This window comes from Schistocerca gregaria, chromosome X (genome assembly GCF_023897955.1).
Source record: "Schistocerca gregaria isolate iqSchGreg1 chromosome X, iqSchGreg1.2, whole genome shotgun sequence".
In the NCBI taxonomy this organism is placed as follows: domain Eukaryota; kingdom Metazoa; phylum Arthropoda; class Insecta; order Orthoptera; family Acrididae; genus Schistocerca; species Schistocerca gregaria.
The window spans coordinates 297,242,239-297,259,475 of record NC_064931.1 but is presented as its reverse complement, the minus strand read 5'-3'; the positions used below and the strand labels follow the sequence as shown (position 1 = coordinate 297,259,475).

At 40.3% G+C, this 17,237-nt stretch overlaps 1 protein-coding gene across 9 annotated transcripts in view; it reads left to right on the top strand.

The window, feature by feature from the left end:
* LOC126297664 (F-BAR domain only protein 2) overlaps positions 1–17,237 on the top strand; it is a 296,630-nt gene that overhangs the window by 44,661 nt on the left and 234,732 nt on the right. The window lies entirely within an intron of this gene.

The following is a 17,237-nucleotide window of genomic DNA, read 5'->3' as shown; positions in this document are numbered from 1 at the left end:
AGGCCATGGAACATGGTGATGGTGTTAGTCCTTTTGTCCATATTCACCATGCAGTGCAACACATTTTTCCTTACAATGCATAATTTGTTGGAGACATTGGTTGTAGAAGCAACATTTTTTGTACAGGTAATTTTCCATCTTGAAAATCACCTCATCATCATTCTAGAAATTCATACCACACAATGGCTTCTTCATCAGAGAAGGGGAAGAAGTAACTGGGTGCCATGTTGGGAGAAAACAAGAGGCAAGGTAAAATTTGAGAGCTCAAAGAAGCAGTTCATGTGAATGTGTCTTTGGCAGAGTGAGTTGCTTGCTTTGCTCCTTCGTCTTGGGGTTGTAGTGATGCACCCAGTAAATGGAGATTGGGTCACCAGAGAAGTCTCACGAATTGACTTGACACAGCTGCAACATTTCTGCCTTCGTTCAGTGGGTGTTTTGAATGGGTGTGAGCCAGTTGTGGAATCCAGCAGGTTGCACCTTTGACATGACCTAAGACCATGTTATACACTGAAGTGCAAAAGAAATTGGTACATCTGCCTAATATCGTGTAGGGCCCCTGCGAGCACACAGAAGTGCTGCAACACTACGTGGCATGGACTCCACTAATGTCTGAAGTAGTGTTGGAGGGAATTGACATCATGAATGTTGCAGGGCTGTCCATAAATCCAGAAGAGTACGATAGGGTGGATATCTTTTCTGAGCAGCATGTTGCAAGGCATCCCAATATGCTCAGTAATGTTCATATCTGGTGCGTTTGGTAGGTAGTGGATGTGTTTAAATTCAGGAGAGTGTTCCTAGAGCCACTATGTTGCAATTCTGGATATGTGGTGTGTCACATTGTCCTGTTGGAATTGCCCAAGTCCGTCAGAATGCACAATGGATATGAATGGTTGCAGGTGATCAGACAGGATGCTTACATACATGTCACCTTTCAGTTATATCTAGACGTCTCAGGGATCCCATATCACTCAAACTGCACATGCCCCACACCATTACAGTGTCCCCACCAGCTTGAACAATCACCTGCTGACATGCAGGATTCATACCCATACACATACATCCCCTTGATACAATTTGAAATTAGACAAGTCTGACCAGGAAACATGTTTCAGTCATCAATCAGTCCAGTGTCAGTGTTAATGAGCCCAGGCGAGGCATAAAGCTTTGTGTCTTCCAATCATCAAGGGTAGATGAGTGGACTCTGAAAGCCCATATCGATGACACTTGGTGGTGGCCCAGCATTGAAATTTGCAGCAGTTTTAGGAAGGGTTGCACTTCCTTAACACTGAATGATTCGCTTCAGTTGTCGTTAGTCTCGTTCTCGCAGGATCTTTTTCTGGCCGCAGCAGTGTCTGAGACTTGATGTTTTAGCAGATTCTTGATATTCACGGTACACTTGTGAAATGCTGTGTCCCATTGCTTGTGTGTCGACTATAACACCACATTCAGACTCGTTTAAATCTTGATAACCTACCATTGTAATAGCAGTAACCAGTCTAAGAACTGCGCCAGACACTTGTTGTCTTTATTAGTCATTGCCGACCACAGTGCCATATTTTGCCTCTTTACATCTCTCTGTATTTGAATACACATGCCTATGCCAGTTTCTTTGGTGCTTCAGTGTACAATGAATATACTGTTAGTATGTTATACTTAAGTATTATTCTCTATAGGACTGGTCTTTACTAGTATTAGCTATTATCCTAATTATTCTATTGTGGGCACATGTATACAGTTGGTGCCCCACACACACCGTGAGTGTGTGTAATTCCAAAATAGATTTGTCTTAAGACAGTTGGCACTATTATGGTAGAAAGGCGTTTTAGCATGTAGGTGTTACAGGAGATTTTTTTACACATGTAGGTGATGTGCTCCTTCCACGTAAGATGTTAATCTACTATTATATTTAGAAATTTGTGTTTTATCACTTGTTTCAACTGATAAATACAGCCCAGTATCCAGTTGTCTTGATTTATAATTCAGCAGAAACTCCGTCAGAACTTCTTTGTCCTCATTTAGTGCCAGTTTGTGTTATGGCGCATATTCTGGCATAAGGCTAATGTACTCTGTATTATTTGCAATGCTTTTTTAGAGCCTCAGCTTATGGAGGAGGCATCGTCGGCATAATTTACTAGGTTTGAATTTTATGCAATTATGTCACTGATGTGCACAATAAACAAAAGAAACTCCACAGTCAAGAATTTTATAAGATACTTTTACTGTTTAAGATGTGTCCCCCCAGTTGTATGCTACAGCTTAACACATTGTCTTCTGTCAGTAAGATAGGATCTTAACAAATCTAAAGCCGCTCCTCTGACTCCATAAGTTCCTAATTTACATAGAAGAATAGAGTGAGTCAAAGCATTGGATAGGTCTAAAAAGGCGCCAATAACTTTTATTTCCATCATAAAGTTTATTCAATAACATTTGGGGGAAAATGTAGCTACAGCTGTTATTGTAGACCTGCCCTTTCTAAAACCATGCTTATAGCCTTTTAATAAATTGTACTTACAGAACAATAATTCATGCAAGAAGTAGCCTTTTCAACCACTTACTAAGTATTGATGTCAATGAAAGAGGCCTATAATTTTGTATGTCAGTAGATATTCCGTTTTTATGCACCAGTCTTATTTCAGTGACTTTGAGCAAGTGAGGAAATCACCCCAGACTGAAAGAGCTGTTTATTAAATGTTGTAGTGGCATTATTAAATCATTTTTGCATTCTTTCAGAAGTTCAGCTGGGGTGTCATCACAGCACTGGATGTATTAGCCTTTAAACTGAAAATGGTTTTCAGGATTTCCAATTCTGTAACACACCTCAGGAAGAGTGAATTACTGACATTGCTGGGTTTTAGCACTTTTGGTGGGTCACTCACATCTTCCCTGCTCATCTTACTAAATTGGTCTGTGAATCTCTCATAATTCCTTTGGGTCACTCAGCAATTTTTCATTGCCTCTTGTTATGTTATTGCACACTGCCACACTGCATTGTATATCCCCCCTCCTGCTTGTTTCTTATTTTCTATACTCCATGCCGTTTTTGTAATGTTACTGGATTTCCTCATCTTTTCTGCATACATCTGTGCTGTTAATGTCTTTAAGTGCTTCCCTGTAGGTTTTCTACAGACTTGGTATGTAGATTGGAAGTACTGCAGTTTGGTGTTTCTGAAAAGAATATATAAATCCTTCATATCTCCTGTAATTTTATTCCATTGGGGCTAAGTTTAAGATTACTGGAATTGTCAATTCTCCTTAGTATTTTGACCACTGGGCACCCTTGATTAAGATAATGGGTTAATGTTGTATAAAATTTGTTTCGCCTTTCATTAATATTTTGTGTCTCATATAGGCATACCTGATGCCAATTTGTGTGTGCCAGAGTTTCCTTTAAAGTGTGATAGTCTAGCTTTCTTTTATAGGACCCCATGAGATACTACTACTTTGTCTGTATGAAGCTCTTGAACTAATGCATTATGATCTGAAATGTGGTTCTCAACAGTTCTGACTACAAGGTCTTCCTTGCTTAAGTTTGTAATAACATAGTCAGTACATGTCGGAGTCACACATCTCATTTTTGTTGGTGTTGAACTCACATGACTGTAATAATAGGACTGAAACCTATCAATATATCTAAGATAATTCATACTATTATTAAGGAGTCAGTGTTCACATCTACTACTATGATAGTCAGCTTTTTATCAGGTGAAAGTTTATCAACATGTTCCTGTAAATGACAAAAGAATTCTTTCATGTTACTGTTAGGCTAGCTATTATTAAACTGCTGTTTCTCAGCTTTATTCCTATTGCAGCTATTTAAAAAACCATCCTGTGTGCAAAATTATCCACCCAGTCAATTTTTTTGCTCTGGACATTATTTTTCACATAAATACCAACGGCACCGCCTTTATGCTGTTTCCTATGACACACTGATAGTTTTATAATTACTTAAATTAATACTACTCATTTCTTCAGTATTGCGCTGTAGTTCGTTCACAAAATAAATATGAGGAGGACTACTACCACTCGGAAGTTTATCAGTTTGTTCAATTTTGTCAGTAAGATATTGTCTGTTTTGTGATATTATTTTGAGTGTACTGTCATTTATGATGTTGTTGACAAGTACTTTGCCTTCACGTTTGCATAGTGAAGGCTGTTATACTCCAAACACGTTTCTATAGGACTACTTTTACTTTCAAACAAACTGCTTTTATACATAAGGTTTTCATTTCAATCCTTTCTTACTATTTGATTTAATTTTTCATACAAATAACATTTACCTGCATAATTAAAGTGCAATCTATGGTTAGTGTGTTGACCTCTATCCAACTTTCTTATGTCTGGAATTGATTGACAGGTCTACACCTACATCTACATGATTACTCTGCAATTCACATTTAAGTGCTTGGCAGAGGGTTCATCGAACCACAATCATACTATCTCTCTACCATTCCACTCCCGAACAGCGCGCGGGAAAAACGAACACCTAAACCTTTCTGTTCGAGCTCCGATTTCTCTTATTTTATTTTGATGATCATTTCTACCTATGTAGGTTGGGCTCAACAAAATATTTTCGCATTCGGAAGAGAAAGTTGGTGACTGAAATTTCGTAAATAGCTCTCACCGCGACGAAAAACGTCTTTGCTTTAATGACTTCCATCCCAACTCGTAATACAAAACAAACTGCCCTTTTTTTTGGAGCCTTTCAACGTCCTCTGTCAATCCCACCTGGTAAGGATACTGCAACATGTGGCAATATTCTAACAGAGGACGAACAAGTGTAGTGTAAGCTGTCTCTTTAGTGGACTTGCTGCATCTTGTAAGTGTCCTGCCAATGAAACACAACCTTTGGCTCGCCTTCCCCACAATATTATCTATGTGGTCTTTCCAACTGAAGTTGATCATAATTTTAACACCCAGGTACTTAGTTGAATTGACAGCCTTCAGAATTTTACTATTTATCAAGTAATCGAATTCCAATGGATTTCTTTTGGAACACATGTGGATCACCTCACACTTTTCGTTATTTAGCGTCAACTGCCACCTGCCATACAATACAGCGATCTTTTCTAAATTGCTCTGAAACTGATACTGGTCTTCGGATGACCTTACTAGATGGTAAATTACAGCATCATCTGTGAACAACCTAAGAGAACTGTGCAGGTTGTCATCCAGGTCATTTATGTAGATCGGGAACAGCAGAGGTCCCAGGACGCTTCCCTGGGGAACACCTGATATCACTTCAGTTTTACTCGACGATTTGCCGTCTATTACTACGAACTGCAACCTTCCTGACAGGAAATCGCAAATCCAGTCGCACAACTGAGATGATACCCAATAGGCTTGATTATAAGTCGCTTGTGAGAAATGGTGTCAAAAGCTTTCCGGAAATCTACAAATACGGAATCAACTTGAGATCCCCTGTCGATAGCAGCCATTACTTCGTGCGAATAAAGAGCTAGCTGCGTTGCACAAGAATGGTGTTTACTGAAACCGTGCTGATTACGTATCAATAGATCGTTCCCTTCAAGTTGATTCATAATGTTTGAATACAATATATGCTCCAAAACCCTATTGCAAACCGACGTCAATGATATAGGTCTGTAGTTCGATGGATTACTCCTACTACCCTTCTTAAACACTGGTATGACCTGCACAATTTTCCAATCTGTAGGTACAGATCTATCGGTGAGTGAGCGGTTGTATATGATTACTAAGTAGGAGCTATTGTATCAGCGTAATCTGAAAGGAACCTAATCGGTATACAATCTGGATCTGAACACTTGCCAGTATCAAGCGATTTGAGTTGCTTCGCAACCCCTAAGGTATCTACTTCTAAGAAACTCAAGCTAGCAGCTGTTCATGTTTCAAATTCTGGAATATTCCATTCATCTTCCCTGCTGAAGGAATTTAGGCAAACTTCGTTAAATAACTCCGCTTTAGTGGCACAGTTGTCGGTAACCGTACCATTGGCACTGCCCAGCGAAGATATTGACTGCGTCTTGCCCCTTGTGTACTTTACATACGACCAGAATTTCTTCGGATTTTCTACCAAATTTTGAGACAATGTTTAGTTGCGGAAGCCATTAAAGGCATCTCGCATTGAAGTCCGTGCCAAATTTCGCGCGTCTGTAAATTTTAACCAATCTTCAGGATTTCGCGTTCTTCTGAACTTCGCATGCGTTTTCCGTTGTCTCTGCAACAGCGTTCGGACCTGTTTTGTGTACCATGGGGGATCCGTTCCATCTCTTACCAATTTATGAGGTATGAATCTCTCAATTGCTGTTGCTACTATATCTTTGAATTTGAGCCACATCTTGTCTACATTTGCATAGTCAGTTCGGAAGGAACGGAGATTGTCTCTTAGGAAGGCTTCTAGTGACACTTTATCCACTTTTTTTAAATAAAATTATTTTGCGTTTGTTTCTGGTGGATTTGGAAGAAATGGTATTGAGCCTAGCTACAACAACCTTGTGATGACTAATCCCTGTATCAGTCATGATGTTCTCTATTAGCTCTGGATTGTTTGTGGCTAAGAGGTCAAGTGTGTTTTCGCAACCATTTACTTTTTGCGTGGGTTTGTGGACTAACTGCTCGAAATAATTTTCGGAGAAACCATTTAGGACAATCTCGGAAGATGTTTTCTGACTACCACTGGTTTTGAACAAGTATTTTTACCAACATATTGAGGGAAGGTTGAAGTCCCCCACCAACTATAACCGTATGAGTGGGGTATTTATTTGTTACGAATCTCAAATTTTCTCTGAGCTGTTCAGCAACTATATCATCGGAGTCTGGGGGTTGGTAGAAGGAGCCAATTATTAACTTAGATCGGCTGTTAAGTATAACCTCCACACATAACAATTCGCACTGAGTATCTACTTCGACTTCACTACAAGATAAACCGCTACTGACAGGAACAAACACTCCACCACCAATTCTGCCTAATCTATCTTTCCTGAACACCGTCTGAGACTTCGTAAAAATTTCTGCAGAACTTATTTCAGGCTTTAGCCAGCTTTCTGTACCTATAACGACTTCATCTTCTGTGTTTTCTATTAGTGCTTGAAGCTCAGGGACTTTCCCAGCACAACTACATCAATTTACAACTAAAATTCCCTCTGTTCCTTGATCCAAGCACGTCCTGTATTTGCCATGCACCCTTTGAGATTGCAGCCAACCCCGTACTTTCCCAAGGCCTTCTAACCTAAAAAATCGCCCAGTCCACGCCACACAGTTTCCGTTACCCGTGTAGACGCCAGCTGAGTGTAGTGAACTCAGTGAAAATGAATCTTTGATAAGGTGTCCATTTTCTTTGTACAAGAAGGATAATAGGGAATTATAATTAACTTGAAATATTCAGAGAGTTTTCAAAATGGTATAAATGGTATATGCTAATTAAAATGGCAAGTTTCAGATAAGGTGTTAAACTTATTAAGTCTTAACAAACTTAATAATTATTCTATGATATCCGAGTTCCACAAAACTTATTTAATTAAATTTGTGGAGTAGTGTCCTGCAAGAAATTAGTCAGTGAGCATCTATAAGAGCCAAATAAACAATGAGAGGAGAAAATCTGGCGTATAATGTCCATTCTCTGCAGTGTAAGTTAGTTGTTACGACCGAAATCAGGCTGGTAACGACGACTGATCATCTGTGCTAAATAAAAATTGATTCAAAAAAACTAAGTCCAGTAATGATACCACATGATGAAGTGAAGTAGACCATTAATGCTGTGCAGCAACCAAAATCAGTAAAGTCTCTTTTTGACAGTGGAACAGGCCACAAATAAGTTAAATTACAACACAGAGGCAAGGAAAAATGTTAATATTAACCATTGCTCTTGCCATTATATGTTCAATGTGTCATTCTCCAAATTGCCCATTACTGTTACTGAAAAAATTGCAGTGGCTGTGAAATATCAAATTCCCACTCTTCCTCATAGGCAAACAAATAAAAATGGTGCTGACAACACATGACGCAATAGCCATCATCTTGTTATTGCGATAGGAGTTGTACATAGATGGAAAAGAAGTGTGACTGAAATTTGGGGGGTCAGTAAGCCGAGATTAGTAAACACCCTTTTGTTGCATACCTTCTTGTAGCTATGTAAATAGAATGAGATTTTCAGTCTTCTACAGATTGCACATAGTCAAAAATTGTAGGACTGACTTCGTGCTGCTGTGGCGAGAGGTCTGGAGAGAGCGAGAGAGAGCGAGCTCACGTGCGCGGTATTGAGATTTCGGTATGTTGCGAGCGTGTATTTGCAATTGTCAAGCCGTCATTAGTAACTGCTTTATATTCATGGATGGGGATAGAGACTTGTTTGTAATTGCTCTGCCCTCTGTTTTAACAAATGATGTGATACGTACATTTTCAGTCAACAAGCCACATTAGTATGTGGCAGATTGTACTTGTGGATCAGTGTCACTTTACCCCTTTTCTTGCACGAGTTGCTTGTGGTTCGTGGGAAGAACGATCACTGCTATGCGTCCATGTAGGCTGGAATCTCCCTAATTTTATCTTCATGGTCTTTTTGCGAGGTATGTGTTGGAGGAAGCAATATATTGGTTGGTTCTTCTAGGAATATACACTGTCCGAACTTTTACAGTAAACAATAATTTGATGCAGAACACCTCTCTTACAGCATCTGCCCCTGGAGTTAGCCGAACAACTGACATTTTCATCCTTACTAAATGATCCTGTAATAAAACATGTTGCTTTTCTTTGGATCTGCTCTATTTCCTCTAACAGTCCTATCTGGTACAGAGATAATATTGATCAACAATATTAAAGTATTGGTCAAATGAATAATTCCGTAAGCTAGCTTCTTTCCTGAGGATTCTCAATCTGGGATCTGCCTTACTTGTGATTAATTTATGTGGTTATTCCACTTCAAACTGCATTGTATGCATACTCCTAGATATTTCATCAAAGTAACTGCTTCCAGTGATGGTTCTGTAATTGTGTAGTCTTATAGGAAAGGTCTTTCTGTCTATGTGTTCACAATATGTTACATTTGTTTATGTTGAAGGTCAGTTACCAATCCCAGCTCCAAGCATGAATCCTCTGCAGGTCTTCCCGCATTTTGGTAAATCCTTCTGGTGTTTCCTTCTGTGTATATAACAGCATCAACCACGAAAAGCGTCGTGGAACTTCTGACATTATCTACGAGGTCATTTATATGTATTGTGACATGTAATGGTTCTATAACACTCCTGTGGGACACACCCAAAGTTACTTTCATGTCTGAAGACTTCTCTCCATTGAGGATGATATGCTGTGTTCTGTTAGCTAGAAACTTCTCAGTCCATTCTCACAGCTGATCTGATATGTCATACGCTCAATTTTGTTCATTTGGTGGCAGTGTAGAACTGTATCGAAAGCCTTTTGGAACTCGAGGAACATGGTATTTGAGACACCTGTATTTACTACTTTCTGTGTGTTGTGGATGAACAGAGTTAGCAAGTCTTTCTAATTTCCTGAATAATCTGACTTGCTTTTTAAATGATTAGGCAATAGTTTTGCCAGGATTGTTGGCTCATAAATTTATTTTGTAGGTGATCAGAAAACCACACTTTATATCAGTGTAGTTTTGTGTCTGTCTCCCTACCAATAAATTTAGAACATTTTTGAACATACAACATATTGGCAATGTCACAGTTTGATAGCTAATGAGATTGCATGGGTGAATGCGAGAGCAAATGTGAGCAGATGTGTGTGAATTTTAGGCATTTTTAAAAACTGCAGCCATTTCACCAAGAAAATATTTGCAAAGATGCTGACAATGTCTTTGTTTGGTACTTCAAACTCTACCACATTTTTAAAGTACCACCCTATCTGTTGACCGACTGTTGGATAGTAGAAGGGACATTCAGGCCGCATGTCACACACACACACACACACACACAGACAGACAGACAGACAGACAGAGAGAGAGAGAGAGAGAGAGAGAGAGAGAGAGAGAGAGAGAGCCCTTTAGCCATTGAAAAGATGTTTGGTACAAATAGGAGGTGTAAAATCTACTGTCAAGTACAAAATTCCAAGTTCACCTCATTTTTCTATAATTGTTTCTTAATGAATGTTACGTAAAATTAAGCCCTGGATGCTATTTCCGTAAGCAGCTCCATAACGCGCCTAACATAACTCAATATGTAGCAGACCCCTCCCACTGTGTGGCTAGATGACCCTGCAGAAGGAATAGTCACTTGTCCAGTCATAGGATGAATGTTTTATCTTCAAAACTGCTTTTTTTAATTGTGTTGTTTGGCAGTCAATTTGTGAAACCTGACATTATCATTTAGCAATAACTAACAATAACAAAATAATGCATTGTAACTGCAGATAAATATTGCCCCTGAAAGATGAAAAAAGGCACTAGCTGAGTTAGGAGAGATAATCAAAAATTGTATTTCCTGCTGTTTTCTAGTGACAGCAAAAGAGACTAAAAAAAGATCCATCCTGTGACAGGAACATAATAGAAGAGAATTGCTGTCTTTCATATGCCCTGCCAGAGTTACTACTTACAAGTTAGGCACACTATAAATTAAGTTGCAGCAGAGTTTTCCTAGCCACCCCTGACGAGCATTTCCATCTCCACAATCTACCACTCCACCATCTCTGCACCATAACAGTCCCATTCACCCCCGGGTCATTATAGAGTGGTGTCAGAAGTACTTATGGCCATCATCTGGCAGATGGTGCCAGCAGAGTCAACCTACACGCAGCATGAAACTTCCTGGCAGATTAAAACTGTGTGCCCGACCAAGACTCGAACTCGGGATCTTTGCCTTTCGCGGGCAAGTGCTCTACCATCCTCTCAGTGCTCTACCATCCACTCAGTAGGTAGAGCACTTGCCCGCGAAAGGCAAAGGTCCCGAGTTTGAGTCTTGGTCGGGCACACAGTTTTAATCTGCCAAGAAGTTTCATATCAGCGCACACTCCGCTGCAGAGTGAAAATCTCATTCTGGATACACGCAGCATATCTTCACAACCGCAGCACACAGTTTCATCAGACAGTGGGATGAGTGTGCATACAGTTAGTTCTTGTGGTTGTTTTTCTTGTTTTGTGTGTAGAGGATATGAAGTCCAAGTAGGTGATGCATGATGATTTGAGGGTACGTTTGTATAAGTCAGGGGGACTGGCTGTTCTTTTGAAATTCCATGGTAATCCAAAGGAGCTTTATTTTTGGTCTATAAGATGGGGTCTCAGTGTAACTTGTAAGGTCAGTTTGCACCATGTACAGTATTAATACCAGTAATTTGTACTAATTGTCACCACCTTCAGGAATATATTTAATAGCAATGATAAAAAGTGAGATATAAGTGTGTGTAATTTAATACAGTACGTTATGAGTAAATTTTGTAGCCTTTAGTGTATATTGGTGATTACGGTTCGACAATCTCAAGTGGAGGGTGTCACTGATCAACCACTGGTTAACGAAATGACTCAGTTGAAAGCAGATAATGCGGACTTGCATAATAACCTTGCAGCCAGGGAGGGCGAGTTGGAATTAACCAATCAAACTACTCCTTTGTTAGATTCAGCTACAGCAATTTTTATCAAACCCTTCTCAGAAAAGTCGATTGATAACTTGATGTCCTTTCTGGATGACCATCAGTTAACAGCTAATATTAGGAGATGATCACAGGATCAGTTATTATAGATGATGAAGTTATAGTGGGTACGGAAAGCCAAGACATGTACAAAGGGCTTAACAGGAGAACAGAAATTTGAGGAATTGAAAAGAAGGCCTGCTACATAGGAACAAGAAGCAAAACAGTGCGAGGTTTTTCATGAGCAATTAAGTACTATGTCAAATAAGCATAATGAGTCAGTAGAGAATTTTGTGGCCAGAATACATAAAGTGAATGTGTAGACATATGAATTAAGCGAAAGTGATGAAGCAAATAGTCACACTCCATGAAATGGAATAGAACACTGGACACATTTTTGAGGGGCTTGTACCTGATATGTAGAAGAACGAGAACAAATAGCCTGAGGGACTTATACACTGTGGTCAGATTAGCCACAGAGTTTGAAGAAATTAATGTAGTAACAGGAATATGGGATAAGAGAGAAGTTTTCTCTACTAATGTGAGGTGTTACAGAGGTGGGAAAACGGGACATGTGCAGAAGCAGTGTTGCCAACCTGATAGCAGTAGATGTAAGGTGGTTAGGCACCACCATCTTGATGGTAGGATTGGTAAGGAGAAACAGGAGTTGAGTAAGCAGGTGTTAAATGCAAAAGGGATCCCCAGGCCTGCCAAACAGAGTTCCTGGTAAGTGTTGCTGCAACTAATACAAATCAAGAGGCAAAATGTAGAATAGTACGAATGGTGAAGGTAGAAAGCACAAGTTTTTATGAGATGATGGGGCACTTGTGTTGGTGGTGCATATGGACCTTGAGAGTCGGTGGTCATTAAATTCTCCATGTTCCTCTTAAAGAATTGTGCTTGGTAGAACTGTTGGCAGAAAGTGATGTATTAGACACATCATGTTGCTTTTGTCAGGAGAAGCACAGTATGCTTAGGGGAGGAATTGGACAGGTAAATAGTGCCCCTGAATTTATGTAATTTAGGTGCCGACGAAGGACAACTCACCAAGGGAATGTTGTAGCTAGTTTGGAACTCCTGGATGATATGAGTAGAGATTCGACCAGTATGCAGCAGTGTAATGTACAAACTGCTGATAAAACTGCATTGCGTAGGTAGTTAGATAATCTTAGAGGTACGGGTAGATTGAAAATCAAGAAATTATTGTTTGAATTTGAGAATTAGCCTTAACAGCAACTCCTGTAACACAACATTGTATCACTACAGGAGCTGAGTCACTGGTATATCGTAGACCCACACCATATGCAACCAGTATTAGAGGAATTAATTGAGCAACAGTTAGCAAATGAGGTAATAGAGCAAAACACTAGTTGTTGGATGGCAGCGGTCATAGTTGTATCGAAAAAAATCTCAGGATGAGGTCATAAAATATAGATTCTGTTGTGACTGCAGACGTCTTGACAGCAAAACTACAACTAATGCATATCCGATCCCAAACATCAATGAAGCTGTTGACAATTTGTGCCTGTGCAAGTACTTCTGTATCTTAGACCTGAAGATTTCAGATAGAAGTAAACCCGAAGGACCATCTGGAAACAGCATTCTCAGTCCTCTGGGGCGATTTTCAGTATTGTAGGATGCCATTTGGCAACATTTTAGCATTTGCTAGACAGAGTCTGAGGGGACTGAAACCTCACCAGTTCATGGTATACATTGATGACATCATTTTCGTGAAGGATATAGCACAGCATATGCAGGAGGGTTTTAAAAGTTTACGAGCAGCAAATTTAGCACTTAATATAGGGAAATGTCATTTTGGATTAAAAGTAGTCATGTGTTTATGGCACATTATTAACGGTGGAGGGGTTAAACCTATCTGAGGTTGGCAAAAGCAGTGTAAGAATTTCTGATTCCTAGTAATACCAAGGAGCTACAATCTTTCCTGTGGTTAGGGAATTGTACAAAATTCATAAGAGTTTGTAGATATAGTGGGACCACATACCCAACAGTTAAAAATGAGGGTAAATTTCGAATGGACAAAGGTATGCCAAGATGAGTTTGAGGAGTTAGAGTTTTGGTGTCTAGTCCAGTACTAATTGTTCCAGACTATGAGAAAGAGTTTATTGTGGTAATGGGTGCTTCGAATCGGGTCCTAGGGTGTGTTCTCATTGAAGTAGTGAACAGAGATGAGCATTGGGTAGCATATGCTTCTAGACAGTTGATCAGAGTGCGAAAAAACTACTCAACAACAGAGGAGATACTTATGGTAGGGCGGAGTGGGTACATCGTATAGTGGGAAGATGCTGAGTCACTATGTGGGCAAGCACCTTAACAATTGGAACATACATTTATCCTTCATTGGGAGCGCATATAATTCAAAAGTCCATTCTGTGACAGTGTTTTCACCATATGAGGTAGTTTACGGAAGGTACATGCTGTCACTGTTTGACAAAATAGGGCCAAGAAATGGCAAGGGCAGGGAGTTCGCTAAGGATTTTGCTAAAAAGACAAGGGAAATTTGGAAACGTGTGCAGGGAATAACACCAGAGCTTTGGAATGCCAAGAGTGGTTAGGGAATCGTGTGGGCATGTTACCACCATATAAAATCAGAGGGTAATGTTACTGAACCCGCACATTCTGAAAGGTAAGGACAAGAAATTTGTTACTTATTACCAAGGGCCAAATTGAGTAGTTGAAACAATATCACTGGTAAATGCCAAGCCATTTTCAGGTGCTCCAGATGCTTTGACACAGGTAACGTAATGCTTTGGGCGTAAAAGTACGGGAGTAGGAAGGTGAGGAAGTGCAGAAACCTTGCATATCCTGTAAAAAGGGTTCTGTATGCATTAAGGCCAAGGGAGTAAAGGGGGATAGTATACATTTGGATTAGTGTGTACATGTTATTCAGGAACATAAATTATCATTATATCAGTAGAAAATGAGAATGGGGGGAAGAAGTTTTGTCTTTTCTGCTCATTTGCTGGAAAGTTAAGTATTTGAGGGTTGAGTGTTCTTTTATGTCTGTATAATGGCAGACCTTTTGGTGGTTTTTTTTTGGGGGGGGGGGGGGGTGATGGGAGTCCCCGTTTCCCAGGTTGCCGTGGGTTGAAATGAGACGAGAGGCTTTATTTTAACAGGTTGCATGTCTTCACCAGGAGTGGATTTTGGGGGGGGGGGGGGGGGGGGTGCTGCAGGCATTACAATTGAAACCAGGAGTACTGTCATTGGGCATTGAAGCCGACACTGAATGCTTGGGAAATGTGTAATGAGGTAAATTGTTGGGAAAATATGTGTATGGATTTACAGAGTGAGATGGAAGGGAAAGGCATAATAAAAACAGCAGTATAGATGGTAGGTGATAATCTAGGAGTTACAGAAGCTCAGATGGATACTTTGGATAGGAGAATGGCAGTAGCAAGATTGTTGCAGTCTTTGGCTGATAGCTTGTGGGATACTCGGGTAGTAGTAGAGGAATTGTAAGGAACAGTTCTATATGCGGTGCGCGGGCAGCTTAGCCCAGCTCTATCAATGCTGGATCAGTTTTTGGTAGGTGTACAGAAAATGCAGGAGTTGCCACTGGAATTAGGACCAGACTAGTTGAATTGATCAGTGTATTGTCATATTGCAGCAGTCATGGTAATGCATACCCAATAAAATGGAGAGCTTTGGGGAAATTTGTCCAAGTAAAAACACAGGAGATACTACTGATCACAGAAGATGGTGATAGCCGTGCGGTTATTTCACTAATGGGACTCAAACATTGTCAAAGGGAGAGGGTTATTACCTGCCTCACCTGGATGTACATACAGGTGCCGGCATTTGCGAGGTACAGTTGAACTTGGTAATGTGGTAAAGGAAGATGTCAGGATTGTCCACCTGTCCCCATTTTCATCAAGTGCGTTTGCATAGGGTGTTTTCTGTAAACAGTACTGAAGTTGTTGTAGCAAACTGCTATGAACAAGATAAGCTCGAGTAACCTAAATGTTTGGATTGGCACATGGGTGGAATAATTATTAATGGAATGGAATGGACTGTGACATAACCAGGCAGATGTTTCACCTTTCATCTTTCAACTTTTGTTTTGGGGTATACCAAGTTGAACATTACACAGCCTCAGTCATACTGGTCAGAGAAGCTGGTGATACTTCCAGTGAAAAACCTGACTTACCTAAATGAAACATTAAATCCTAACATAATACTGCCCCCAAACTGGCTCATAGACATGCAAGAGGGGTGTGTTCCAGTGGAGCAGATGCTTTCAGATGTTCAGCAGTATTGAGAGGAGCAGCAGTGAATGATAAAGACCATAAGCATCACAAATACAAGCACCACTTTAATGTTGACTCTGCTTTGTGCAGCCTTCATCTACCTTAGGTGGAGGGCAGCTAGACAATGCAATCCTCTGTACATCAAATACCGTTGGACTGGCTAACTGCCCAAACATGAGAGAAGGTGTGATGAATGTGAAAACCAGTTATAGTAGTAAGAGTGAGTTATTGTAAGATGTAATTAATTGTGATTTGAAAGATGAGGAACCTTGGGTGGTGTTGAAACAAGCATTGCTGCTTGCAGAAGAGATGCCATAGAGGCACAATATGAGAGCATTCATGTAAGTAGTTGTTTAATATTTAAGGGGTAACTCAAGTGAGAACGGAGATAATATGTAATAGCTTGTGGACTAATGGAACCAGGGGGCTGGAATTGTAAGGGAAAGTACCTCACTTTTGGAGTTTTGATTTTTCATGTGAGAGGAAAAACTGTAAATAACATATGTTGTAACTTTGTGGCGAAGTATTCTGTTACAGACCAGTCAGAGTTCAGACCTGGTATCCAGGTCTTCCAAAAGAGGGAAGATATGCAACACTATTGCTTAATTTTGGGCATTTCTAATCTCAAGCAAAACGATGGCAGCCATGTGTGAGGCAAGCAGGTGGTCACAGAGACACTGATAATGTAATTTCACAAGTGAGCCTGTACATGAGAGATGGCCAGACTAAGCCGTGCAGTCATGGTGACATTGGAGAATGACTTTGCAGTGACAGATCATCCTGTGGTATATCTCCACTGTGTTGGGAAGCAAAGATGTTGATCTGTATGTGCTTGGTAGCAGTGTACTGACACAAGTGTGCCACCAATCGCTATAAACACCATCTGATGCTAGCACAGTTATGTGCTGTCTGACAGCATCCTCCACGACATTGGGTCCACATTGGCTTCCAGCACACTGTGGGCCAGCCAGCAGCCAATGCCAGTCTGGGTAGCCATCTCCATCAGACCAGCTCTAGATTATAAATCTATTACTGTTGATTGAGGCGACAATTGTGAGTAATCTCTCAGGGGCCTCCACATGTGGATCCGGGGGTAATCCTGCCTGCCATAAGAGGTGACTAAAAGGAATGTCTCACATTTCAACCTGTACATGATGGTTCCCTGTAGGATTTGACCTCCATTTTTCAAAATGTTCCCAAAGAGCGAGTCGATTGGAGTAGGGCGCCTTGCATGGTGCATTGTGTCCATCGTACACTGAGACCTATTGCATCCTTCGTTGATGTGGATCTGTACTTCTGCTTATTCTCCCACTGTTGAGTGAGGTCACCCTCCTGGGTGAGTATTTTTCCATCAACTGTGCAGTATCGTTTGCTACGCTGACAATGATAATGGACTTGTTTGCTTGGTTGCACCTG